We start from the raw sequence: 14,159 nt of genomic DNA, 5'->3' as shown, positions 1-14,159 counted from the left end.
AGGCTTAACAAATAGACTTATTAAATAGACTTATTAAATAGGCTTATTAAATAGGTTTATTAAATAGGATTATTAAAAAGGCTTATTAAATAGACTTATTAAATAGGCTCATTAAATACTTATTAAATAGGTTTATTAAATAGGCATATTAAATAGGCTTATTAAACAGGCTTATTAAATAGGCTTATTAAATAGACTTATTAAATAGCCTCATTATATAGGCTTATTTTAGCAACTTAGGCTTATTAAATAGGCTTATTAAATAGACTTATTAAATAGGCTCAATAAATAGGCTTATTAAATAGGCTTATTAAATAGGCTTATTAAATAGACTTATTAAATAGGCTTATTAAATAGGCTCATTAAATACTTATTAAATAGGCTTATTAAATAGACATATTAAATAGACTTATTAAATAGGCTTATTAAATAGACTTATTTAATAGGCTTATTAAAAAGGCTTATTAAATAGACTTATTAAATAGGCTCATTAAATACTTATTAAATAGGTTTATTAAATAGGCATATTAAATAGGCTTATTAAATAGGCTTATTAAATAGGCTTATTAAGTAGGCTTATTAAATAGACTTATTAAGTAGCCTAATTAAATAGGCTTATTTTAGCAACTTAGGCTTATTAAATCGGTTTATTTCAGCAACTTAGACTTATTAAATAGGCTTATTTCAGCAACTTAGGCTTATTAAATAAGCTTATTTCAGCAACTTATGCTTATTAAATAGCCTTATTAAACAGGTTTATTTCAGCAACTTAGGCTTATTAAATAGCATTTTAAATAGGTTTATTTCAGCAACTTAGACTTATTAAATAGCCTTATTAAATAGGCTTATTTCAGCAACTTAGGCTTATTAAATAAGCTTATTTCAGCAACTTAGGCTTATTAAATAGCCTTATTAAGTAGGCTTATTTCAGCAACTTGGGCTTATTAAATAGGCTTATTTCAGCAACTTACGCTGATTAAAAAGGCTTATTTCAGCAACTTAGACTTATTAAATAGCCTTATTTCAGCAACTTAGACTTATTAAATAGGCTTATTGCAGCAACTTAGACTTATTAAATAGCCTTATTTCAGCAACTTATGCTTATTAAATAGGCTTATTTCAGCAACTTAGGCTTATTAAATAGCCTTATTTCAGCAACTTAGACTTATTAAATAGGCTTATTTCAGCAACTTAGGCTTATTAAATAGGCTCATTAAATACTTGTTAAATAGGCTTATTAAACAGGCTTATTAAATAGACTCATTAAATAGGCTCATTAAATAGGCTTATTAAACAGGCTTATTAAATAGACTCATTAAATAGGCTTATTAAATAGGCTTATTAATTAGGCTTATTAAATAGGCTTATTAAATAGACTTAATAAATAGGCTTATTAAATAGGCTCAATAAATAGGCTTATTAAATAGGCTCAATGAATAGGCTTATTAAATAGGCTCAATATATAGGCTTATTAAATAGTCTCATTAAATACTTTTAAATAGGCTTAACAAATAGACTTATTAAATAGACTTATTAAATAGGCTTATTAAATAGGTTTATTAAATAGGCTTATTAAAAAGGCTTATTAAATAGACTTATTAAATAGGCTCATTAAATACTTATTAAATAGGTTTATTAAATAGGCGTATTAAATAGGCTTATTAAACAGGCTTATTAAATAGGCTTATTAAATAGACTTATTAAATAGCCTCATTATATAGGCTTATTTTAGCAACTTAGGCTTATTAAATAGGCTTATTAAATAGACTTATTAAATAGGCTCAATAAATAGGCTTATTAAATAGGCTTATTAAATAGGCTTATTAAATAGACTTATTAAATAGGCTTATTAAATAGGCTCAATAAATAGGCTTATTAAATAGGCTCAATAAATAGGCTTATTAAATAGGCTCAATAAATAGGCTTATTAAATAGGCTCAATAAATAGGCTTATTAAATAGGCTCATTAAATACTTATTAAATAGGCTTATTAAATAGACATATTAAATAGACTTATTAAATAGGCTTATTAAATAGACTTATTTAATAGGCTTATTAAAAAGGCTTATTAAATAGACTTATTAAATAGGCTCATTAAATACTTATTAAATAGGTTTATTAAATAGGCATATTAAATAGGCTTATTAAATAGGCTTATTAAATAGGCTTATTAAGTAGGCTTATTAAATAGACTTATTAAATAGCCTAATTAAATAGGCTTATTTTAGCAACTTAGGCTTATTAAATCGGTTTATTTCAGCAACTTAGACTTATTAAATAGGCTTATTTCAGCAACTTAGGCTTATTAAATAAGCTTATTTCAGCAACTTATGCTTATTAAATAGCCTTATTAAACAGGTTTATTTCAGCAACTTAGGCTTATTAAATAGCATTTTAAATAGGTTTATTTCAGCAACTTAGACTTATTAAATAGGCTTATTAAATAGGCTTAGTTCAGAAACTTAGGCTTATTAAATAGGCTTATTTCAGCAACTTAGGCTCATTAAATAGCCTTACTAAATAGGCTTATTTCAGCAACTTAGTCTTATTAAACAGGCTTATTTCAGCAACTTAAACTTATTAAATAGCCTTATTTCATCAACTTAGGCTTATTAAATAGCCTTATTTCAGCAACTTAGACTTATTAAATAGGCTTATTCAGCAACTTAAGCTTATTAAATAGCCTTATTAAATAGGCTTATTTCAGCAACTTAGACTTATTAAATAGGTTTATTCAGCAACTTAGGCTTATTAAATAGGCTTATTCAGCAACTTAGGCTCATTAAATAGCCTTATTTCAGCAACTTAGACTTATTAAATAGGCTTATTTCAGCAACTTATGCTTATTAAATATACTTAATTCAGCAACTTAGGCTTATTAAATAGGCTTATTTCAGCAACTTAGACTTATTAAACAACCTTATTTCAGCAACTTATGCGTATTAAATAGGCTCAATATATAGGCTTATTAAATAGTCTCATTAAATACTTATTAAATAGGCTTAACAAATAGACTTATTAAATAGACTTATTAAATAGTCTTATTAAATAGGTTTATTAAATAGGCTTATTAAAAAGGCTTATTAAATAGACTTATTAAATAGGCTCATTAAATACTTATTAAATAGGTTTATTAAATAGGCGTATTAAATAGGCTTATTAAACAGGCTTATTAAATAGGCTTATTAAATAGAATTATTAAATAGCCTCATTATATAGGCTTATTTTAGCAACTTAGGCTTATTAAATAGGCTTATTAAATAGACTTATTAAATAGGCTCAATAAATAGGCTTATTAAATAGGCTTATTAAATAGGCTTATTAAATAGACTTATTAAATAGGCTTATTAAATAGGCTCAATAAATAGGCTTATTAAATAGGCTCAATAAATAGGCTTATTAAATAGGCTCAATAAATAGGCTTATTAAATAGGCTCAATAAATAGGCTTATTAAATAGGCTCATTAAATACTTATTAAATAGGCTTATTAAATAGACATATTAAATAGACTTATTAAATAGGCTTATTAAATAGACTTATTTAATAGGCTTATTAAATAGACTTATTAAGTAGCCTAATTAAATAGGCTTATTTCAGCAACTTAGGCTTATTAAATAATCTTATTTCAGCAACTTAGGCTTATTAAATAGCCTTATTAAGTAGGCTTATTTCAGCAACTTGGGCTTATTAAATAGGCTTATTTCAGCAACTTACGCTGATTAAAAAGGCTTATTTCAGCAACTTAGACTTATTAAATAGCCTTATTTCAGCAACTTAGACTTATTAAATAGGCTTATTGCAGCAACTTAGACTTATTAAATAGCCTTATTTCAGCAACTTATGCTTATTAAATAGGCTTATTTCAGCAACTTAGGCTTCTAAATAGGCTCATTCAATACTTGTTAAATAGGCTTATTAAACAGGCTTATTAAATAGACTCATTAAATAGGCTCATTAAATAGGCTTATTAAATAGGCTTATTAATTAGGCTTATTAAATAGGCTTATTAAATAGACTTAATAAATAGGCTTATTTAATAGGCTCAATAAATAGGCTTATTAAATAGGCTCAATGAATAGGCTTATTAAATAGGCTCAATAAATAGGCTTATTAAATAGGCTCATTAAATACTTATTAAATAGGCTTAACAAATAGACTTATTAAATAGACTTATTAAATAGGCTTATTAAATAGGTTTATTAAATAGGCTTATTAAAAAGGCGTATTAAATAGACTTATTAAATAGGTTTATTAAATAGGCGTATTAAATAGGTTTATTAAATAGGCGTATTAAATAGGCTTATTAAACAGGCTTATTAAATAGGCTTATTAAATAGACTTATTAAATAGCCTCATTAAAAAGGCTTATTTTAGCAACTTAGGCTTATTAAATAGGCTTATTAAATAGACTTATTAAATAGGCTCAATAAATAGGCTTATTAAATAGGCTTATTAAATAGGCTTTTTAAATAGACTTATTAAATAGGCTTATTAAATAGGCTCAATAAATAGGCTTATTAAATAGGCTCAATAAATAGTCTTATTAAATAGGCTCAATAAATAGGCTTATTAAATAGGCTCAATAAATAGGCTTATTAAATAGGCTCATTAAATACTTATTAAATAGGCTTATTAAATAGACTTATTAAATAGACTTATTAAATAGGCTTATTAAATAGACTTATTAAATAGGCTTATTAAAAAGGCTTATTAAATAGACTTATTAAATAGGCTCATTAAATACTTATTTAATATGTTTATTAAATAGGCGTATTAAATAGGCTTATTAAATAGGCTTATTAAATAGGCTTATTAAATAGGCTTATTAAATAGACTTATTAAGTAGCCTAATTAAATAGGCTTATTTTAGCAACTTAGGCTTATTAAATAGGTTTATTTCAGCAACTTAGACTTATTAAATAGCCTTATTAAATAGGCTTATTTCAGCAACTTAGGCTTATTAAATAAGCTTATTTCAGCAACTTATGCTTATTAAATAGCCTTATTAAACAGGTTTATTTCAGCAACTTAGGCTTATTAAATAGCATTTTAAATAGGTTTATTTCAGCAACTTAGACTTATTAAATAGGCTTATTAAATAGGCTTAGTTGAGAAACTTAGGCTTATTAAATAGGCTTATTTCAGCAACTTAGGCTCATTAAATAGCCTTACTAAATAGGCTTATTTCAGCAACTTAGGCTTATTAAATAGGCTTATTTCAGCAACTTAAACTTATTAAATAGCCTTATTTCATCAACTTAGGCTTATTAAATAGCCTTATTTCAGCAACTTAGACTTATTAAATAGGCTTATTCAGCAACTTAGGCTTATTAAATAGCCTTATTAAATAGGCTTATCTTAGACTTATTAAATAGGCTTATTTCAGCAAGTTAGGCTTATTAAATAGGCTTATTCAGCAACTTAGGCTTATTAAATAGGCTTAGTAAATAGGCTTATTTCAGCAACTTAGGCTTATTAAATAGGCTTATTCTGCAACTTAGGCTTATTAAATAGGCTCATTCAATACTTATTAAATAGGCTTATTAAACAGGCTTATTAAATAGACTCATTAAATAGGCTCAATAAATAGGCTTATTAAATAGGCTTATTAAATAGACTTATTAAATCGGCTTATTAAATAGGCTCAATAAATAGGCTTATTAAATAGGCTTATTAAATAGGCTTATTAAATAGGCTTATTAAATAGACTTATTAAATAGCCTAATTAAATAGGCTTATTTTAGCAACTTAGGCTTATTAAATAGGTTTATTTCAGCAACTTAGACTTATTAAATAGCCTTATTAAATATGCTTATTTCAGCAACTTAGGCTTATTAAATAAGCTTATTTCAGCAACTTATGCTTATTAAATAGCCTTATTAAACAGGTTTATTTCAGCAACTTAGGCTTATTAAATAGCATTTTAAATAGGTTTATTTCAGCAACTTAGACTTATTAAATAGGCTTATTAAATAGGCTTAGTTCAGAAACTTAGGCTTATTAAATAGGCTTATTTCAGCAACTTAGGCTCATTAAATAGCCTTACTAAATAGGCTTATTTCAGCAACTTAGGCTTATTAAACAGGCTTATTTCAGCAACTTAAACTTATTAAATAGCCTTATTTCAGCAACTTAGGCTTATTAAATAGCCTTATTTCAGCAACTTAGACTTATTAAATAGGCTTATTCAGCAACTTAGGCTTATTAAATAGCCTTATTAAATAGGCTTATTTCAGCAACTTAGACTTATTAAATAGCCTTATTTCAGCAACTTAGGCTTATTAAATAGGCTTATTCAGCAACTTAGGCTCATTAAATAGGCTTATTTCAGCAACTTAGGCTTATTAAATAGGCTCATTCAGCAACTTAGGCTTATTAAATAGGCTTATTTCAGCAACTTAGACTTATTAAATAGGCCTATTAAATAGACTTATTAAATAGGCTTATTTCATCAACTTAGACTTATTAAATAGGCCTATTAAATAGGCTTGTTAAATAGGCTTATTAAATAGGCTTATTTCAGAAACTTAGGCTTATTAAATATCCTAATTAAGTAGGCTTATTTCAGCAACTTTGGCTTATTAAATAGGCTTATTTCAGCAACTTATGCTTATTAAATATACTTATTTCAGCAACTTAGACTTATTAAATAGGCTTATTTCAGCAACTTAGGCTTATTAAATAGGCTTATTTCAGCAACTTAGGCTTATTAAATAGCCTTATTTCAGCAACTTAGACTTATTAAATAGGCTTATTTCAGCAACTTAGGCTTATTAAATAGGCTTATTCAGCAACTTAGGCTTATTAAATAGGCTTAGTAAATAGGCTTATTTCAGCAACTTAGGCTTATTAAATAGGCTTATTCTGCAACTTAGGCTTATTAAATAGGCTCATTCAATACTTATTAAATAGGCTTATTAAACAGGCTTATTAAATAGACTCATTAAATAGGCTCAATAAATAGGCTTATTAAATAGGCTTATTAAATAGGCTTATTAAATAGGCTCAATAAATAGGCTTATTAAATAGGCTTATTAAATATGCTTATTAAATAGACTTATTAAATAGGCGTATTAAATAGGCTTATTAAATAGACTTATTAAATAGCCTCATTAAATAGGCTTATTTTAGCAACTTAGGCTTATAAAATAGGCTTATTTCATCAACTTATGCTCATTAAATAGCCTTATTAAATAGGCTTATTTCAGCAACTTAGGCTTATTAAATAGCCTTATTAAATAGGCTTATTTTAGCAACTTAGACTTATTAAAACGACTTATTAAATAGACATTTCAGCAACTTAGGCTTATTAAATAGCCTTATTAAATATGTTTATTTCAGCAACTTAGACTTATTAAATATACCTTTTTAAATAGGCTTAGTTCAGAAACTTAGGCTTATTAAATAGGCTTATTTCAGCAACTTAGGCTCATTAAATAGGCTTATTTCAGCAACTTAGGCTTATTAAATAGCCTTATTTCAGCAACTTAGACTTATTAAATAGGCTTATTTCAGCAACTTAGGCTTATTAAATAGGCTTATTCAGCAACTTAGGCTTATTAAATAGGCTTAGTAAATAGGCTTATTTCAGCAACTTAGGCTTATTAAATAGGCTTATTCTGCAACTTAGGCTTATTAAATAGGCTCATTCAATACTTATTAAATAGGCTTATTAAACAGGCTTATTAAATAGACTCATTAAATAGGCTCAATAAATAGGCTTATTAAATAGGCTTATTAAATAGGCTTATTAAATAGGCTCAATAAATAGGCTTATTAAATAGGCTTATTAAATATGCTTATTAAATAGACTTATTAAATAGGCGTATTAAATAGGCTTATTAAATAGACTTATTAAATAGCCTCATTAAATAGGCTTATTTTAGCAACTTAGGCTTATAAAATAGGCTTATTTCATCAACTTATGCTCATTAAATAGCCTTATTAAATAGGCTTATTTCAGCAACTTAGGCTTATTAAATAGCCTTATTAAATAGGCTTATTTTAGCAACTTAGACTTATTAAAACGACTTATTAAATAGACATTTCAGCAACTTAGGCTTATTAAATAGCCTTATTAAATATGTTTATTTCAGCAACTTAGACTTATTAAATATACCTTTTTAAATAGGCTTAGTTCAGAAACTTAGGCTTATTAAATAGGCTTATTTCAGCAACTTAGGCTCATTAAATAGCCTTATTAAATAGGCCTATTAAATAGGCTTATTAAATAGGCTTATTTCAGCAACTTAGACTTATTAAATAGGCCTATTAAATAGGCTTATTAAATAGACTTATTAAATAGGCTCATTAAATACTTATTAAATAGGCTTATTAAATAGGCTTATTAAATAGACTCATTAAATAGGCTCAATAAATAGGTTTATTAAATAGGCTTATTAAATAGGCTCAATAAATAGGCTTATTAAATAGGCTTATTAAATAGGCTTATTAAATAGGCTCAATAAATAGGCTCATTAAATAGGCTCAATAAATAGGCTTATTAAATAGGCTCAATAAATAGGCTTATTAAATAGGCTCATTAAATACTTATTAAATAGGCTTATTAAATAGACTTATTAAATAGGCTTATTAAATAGGCTTATTAAATAGACTTAATAAATAGGCTCAATAAATAGGCTTATTAAATAGGCTTATAAAATAGGCTCAATAAATAGGCTTATTAAATGGGCTCAATAAATAGGCTTATTAAATAGGCTCAATAAATAGGCTCATTAAATAGGCTCAATAAATAGGCTTATTAAATAGGCTCAATAAATAGGCTTATTAAATAGGCTCATTAAATACTTATTAAATAGGCTTATTAAATAGACTTATTAAATAGGCTCAATAAATAGGCTTATTAAATAGGCTTATTAAATAGACTTGTTAAATAGGCTCAATAAATCGGCTTATTAAATAGGCTTATTAAATAGACTTATTAAATCGGCTTATTAAATAGGCTCAATAAATAGGCTTATTAAATAGGCTTATTAAATAGGCTTATTAAATAGGCTTATTAAATAGACTTATTAAATAGCCTAATTAAATAGGCTTATTTTAGCAACTTAGGCTTATTAAATAGGTTTATTTCAGCAACTTAGACTTATTAAATAGCCTTATTAAATAGGCTTATTTCAGCAACTTAGGCTTATTAAATAAGCTTATTTCAGCAACTTATGCTTATTAAATAGCCTTATTAAACAGGTTTATTTCAGCAACTTAGGCTTATTAAATAGCATTTTAAATAGGTTTATTTCAGCAACTTAGACTTATTAAATAGGCTTATTAAATAGGCTTAGTTCAGAAACTTAGGCTTATTAAATAGGCTTATTTCAGCAACTTAGGCTCATTAAATAGCCTTACTAAATAGGCTTATTTCAGCAACTTAGGCTTATTAAACAGGCTTATTTCAGCAACTTAAACTTATTAAATAGCCTTATTTCAGCAACTTAGGCTCATTAAATAGCCTTATTTCAGCAACTTAGGCTTATTAAATAGGCTTATTCAGCAACTTAGGCTCATTAAATAGGCTTATTTCAGCAACTTAGGCTTATTAAATAGGCTCATTCAGCAACTTAGGCTTATTAAATAGGCTTATTTCAGCAACTTAGACTTATTAAATAGGCCTATTAAATAGACTTATTAAATAGGCTTATTTCATCAACTTAGACTTATTAAATAGGCCTATTAAATAGGCTTGTTAAATAGGCTTATTAAATAGGCTTATTTCAGCAACTTAGGCTTATTAAATATCCTAATTAAGTAGGCTTATTTCAACAACTTTGGCTTATTAAATAGGCTTATTTCAGCAACTTAGACTTATTAAATAGGCTTATTTCAGCAACTTATGCTTATTAAATATACTTATTTCATCAACTTAGACTTATTAAATAGGCTTATTTCAGCAACTTAGGCTTATTAAATAGGCTTATTTCAGCAACTTAGGCTTATTAAATAGCCTTATTTCAGCAACTTAGACTTATTAAATAGGCTTATTTCAGCAACTTAGGCTTATTAAATAGGCTTATTCAGCAACTTAGGCTTATTAAATAGGCTTAGTAAATAGGCTTATTTCAGCAACTTAGGCTTATTAAATAGGCTTATTCTGCAACTTAGGCTTATTAAATAGGCTCATTCAATACTTATTAAATAGGCTTATTAAACAGGCTTATTAAATAGACTCATTAAATAGGCTCAATAAATAGGATTATTAAATAGGCTTATTAAATAGGCTTATTAAATAGGCTCAATAAATAGGCTTATTAAATAGGCTTATTAAATATGCTTATTAAATAGACTTATTAAATAGGCGTATTAAATAGGCTTATTAAATAGACTTATTAAATAGCCTCATTAAATAGGCTTATTTTAGCAACTTAGGCTTATAAAATAGGCTTATTTCATCAACTTATGCTCATTAAATAGCCTTATTAAATAGGCTTATTTCAGCAACTTAGGCTTATTAAATAGCCTTATTAAATAGGCTTATTTTAGCAACTTAGACTTATTAAAACGACTTATTAAATAGACATTTCAGCAACTTAGGCTTATTAAATAGCCTTATTAAATATGTTTATTTCAGCAACTTAGACTTATTAAATATACCTTTTTAAATAGGCTTAGTTCAGAAACTTAGGCTTATTAAATAGGCTTATTTCAGCAACTTAGGCTCATTAAATAGCCTTATTAAATAGGCCTATTAAATAGGCTTATTAAATAGGCTTATTTCAGCAACTTAGACTTATTAAATAGGCCTATTAAATAGGCTTATTAAATAGACTTATTAAATAGGCTCATTAAATACTTATTAAATAGGCTCAATGAATAGGCTTATTAAATAGGCTCAATAAATAGGCTTATTAAATAGGCTCATTAAATACTTATTAAATAGGCTTAACAAATAGACTTATTAAATAGACTTATTAAATAGGCTTATTAAATAGACTTATTAAATAGGCTTATTAAAAAGGCGTATTAAATAGACTTATTAAATAGGCTCATTAAATACTTATTAAATAGGTTTATTAAATAGGCGTATTAAATAGGCTTATTAAATAGGCTTATTAAATAGGCTTATTAAATAGACTTATTAAATAGCCTAATTAAATAGGCTTATTTTAGCAACTTAGGCTTATTTAATAGGTTTATTTCAGCAACTTAGACTTATTAAATAGCCTTATTAAATAGGCTTATTTCAGCAACTTAGGCTTATTAAATAAGCTTATTTCAGCAACTTATGCTTATTAAATAGCCTTATTAAACAGGTTTATTTCAGCAACTTAGGCTTATTAAATAGCATTTTAAATAGGTTTATTTCAGCAACTTAGACTTATTAAATAGGCTTATTAAATAGGCTTAGTTCAGAAACTTAGGCTTATTAAATAGGCTTATTTCAGCAACTTAGGCTCATTAAATAGCCTTATTAAATATGCTTATTTCAGCAACTTAGGCTTATTAAACAGGCTTATTTCAGCAACTTAAACTTATTAAATAGCTTTATTTCAGCAACTTAGGCTTATTAAATAGCCTTATTCAGCAACTTAGGCTCATTAAATAGGCTTATTTCAGCAACTTAGGCTTATTAAATAGGCTCATTCAGAAACTTAGGCTTATTAAATAGGCTTATTTCAGCAACTTAGACTTATTAAATAGGCCTATTAAATAGGCTTATTAAATAGACTTATTAAATAGGCTCATTAAATACTTATTAAATAGGCTTATTAAATAGGCTTATTAAATAGACTTATTAAATAAGCTCAATAAATAGGCTTATTAAAGAGGCTTATTAAATAGGCTCAATAAATAGGCTTATTAAACAGGCTAATTAAATACTTATTAAATAGACTTATTAAATCGGCTTATTAAATAGGCTCAATAAATAGGCTTATTAAATAGGCTCAATAAATAGGCTTATTAAATAGGCTCAATAAATAGGCGTATTAAATAGGCTCAATAAATAGGCTATTAAATAGGCTCAATAAATAGGCTTATTAAATAGGCTCAATAAATAGGCTTATTAAATAGGCTTATTAAATAGACTTATTAGACTTATTAAATAGGCTTATTAAATAGACTTATTAAATAGTCTTATTAAATAGGCTTATTAAATAGACTTATTAAATAGACTTATTAAATAGACTTATTAAATAGACTTATTAAATAGCCTCATGAAATAGGCTTATTTTAGCAACTTAAGCTTATTAAATAGGTTTATTTCAGCAACTTAGACTTATTAAAGAGCCTTATTAAATAGGCTTATTTCAGCAACTTAGGCTTATTAAATAAGCTTATTTCAGCAATTTATGCTTATTAAATAGCCTTATTAAACAGGTTTATTTCAGCAACTTAGGCTTATTAAATGGCATTTTTAAATAGGTTTATTTCAGCAACTTAGACTTATTAAATATACCTTTTTAAATAGGCTTAGTTCAGAAACTTAGGCTTATTAAATAGTCTTATTTCAGCAACTTAGGCTCATTAAATAGCCTTATTAAATAGGCTTATTTCAGCAACTTAGGCTTATTAAATAGCCTTATTAAATAGGCTTATTTCAGCAAATAAGACTTATTAAATAGGCTTATTCAGCAACGTAGGCTTATTAAATAGGCTTATTTCAGCAACTTAGACTTATTAAATAGGCCTATTAAATAGGCTTATTAAATAGGCTTATTTCAGCAACTTAGACTTATTAAATAGGCCTATTAAATAGGCTTATTAAATAGACTTATTAAATAGGCTCATTAAATACTTATTAAATAGGCTTATTAAATAGGCTTATTAAATAGACTCATTAAATAGGCTCAATAAATAGGCTTATTAAATAGGCTTATTAAATAGGCTCAATAAATAGGCTTATTAAATAGGCTTATTAAATAGGCTTATTAAATAGGCTCAATAAATAGGCTCATTAAATAGGCTCAATAAATAGGCTTATTAAATAGGCTCAATAAATAGGCTTATTAAATAGGCTCAATAAATACTTATTAAATAGGCTTATTAAATAGACTTATTAAATAGGCTTATTAAATAGGCTTATTAAATAGACTTATTAAATAGGCTCAATAAATAGGCTTATTAAATAGGCTTATTAAATAGGCTCAATAAATAGGCTTATTAAATGGGCTCAATAAATAGGCTTATTAAATAGGCTCAATAAATAGGCTCATTAAATAGGCTCAATAAATAGGCTTATTAAATAGGCTCAATAAATAGGCTTATTAAATAGGCTCATTAAATACTTATTAAATAGGCTTATTAAATAGACTTATTAAATAGGCTCAATAAATAGGCTTATTAAATAGGCTTATTAAATAGACTTATTAAATAGGCTCAATAAATCGGCTTATTAAATAGGCTTATTAAATAGACTTATTAAATCGGCTTATTAAATAGGCTCAATAAATAGGCTTATTAAATAGGCTTATTAAATAGGCTTATTAAATAGGCTTATTAAATAGACTTATTAAATAGCCTAATTAAATAGGCTTATTTTAGCAACTTAGGCTTATTAAATAGGTTTATTTCAGCAACTTAGACTTATTAAATAGCCTTATTAAATAGGCTTATTTCAGCAACTTAGGCTTATTAAATAAGCTTATTTCAGCAACTTATGCTTATTAAATAGCCTTATTAAACAGGTTTATTTCAGCAACTTAGGCTTATTAAATAGCATTTTAAATAGGTTTATTTCAGCAACTTAGACTTATTAAATAGGCTTATTAAATAGGCTTAGTTCAGAAACTTAGGCTTATTAAATAGGCTTATTTCAGCAACTTAGGCTCATTAAATAGCCTTACTAAATAGGCTTATTTCAGCAACTTAGGCTTATTAAACAGGCTTATTTCAGCAACTTAAACTTATTAAATAGCCTTATTTCAGCAACTTAGGCTTATTAAATAGCCTTATTTCAGCAACTTAGACTTATTAAATAGGCTTATTCAGCAACTTAGGCTTATTAAATAGCCTTATTAAATAGGCTTATTTCAGCAACTTAGACTTATTAAATAGGTTTATTCAGCAACTTAGGCTTATTAAATAGGCTTATTCAGCAACTTAGGCTCATTAAATAGGCTTATTGCAGCAACTTAGGCTTATTAAATAGGCTCATTCAGCAACTTAGGCTTATTAAATAGGCTTATTTCAGCAACTTAGACTT

This window comes from Petromyzon marinus, unplaced genomic scaffold (genome assembly GCF_048934315.1).
Source record: "Petromyzon marinus isolate PM22_M1 ecotype Great Lakes invasive population unplaced genomic scaffold, UKy_Petmar_22M1.pri1.0 PM_G_Scaffold_4, whole genome shotgun sequence".
Lineage (NCBI taxonomy): Eukaryota > Metazoa > Chordata > Hyperoartia > Petromyzontiformes > Petromyzontidae > Petromyzon > Petromyzon marinus.
This window is presented reverse-complemented; position numbering follows the sequence as displayed.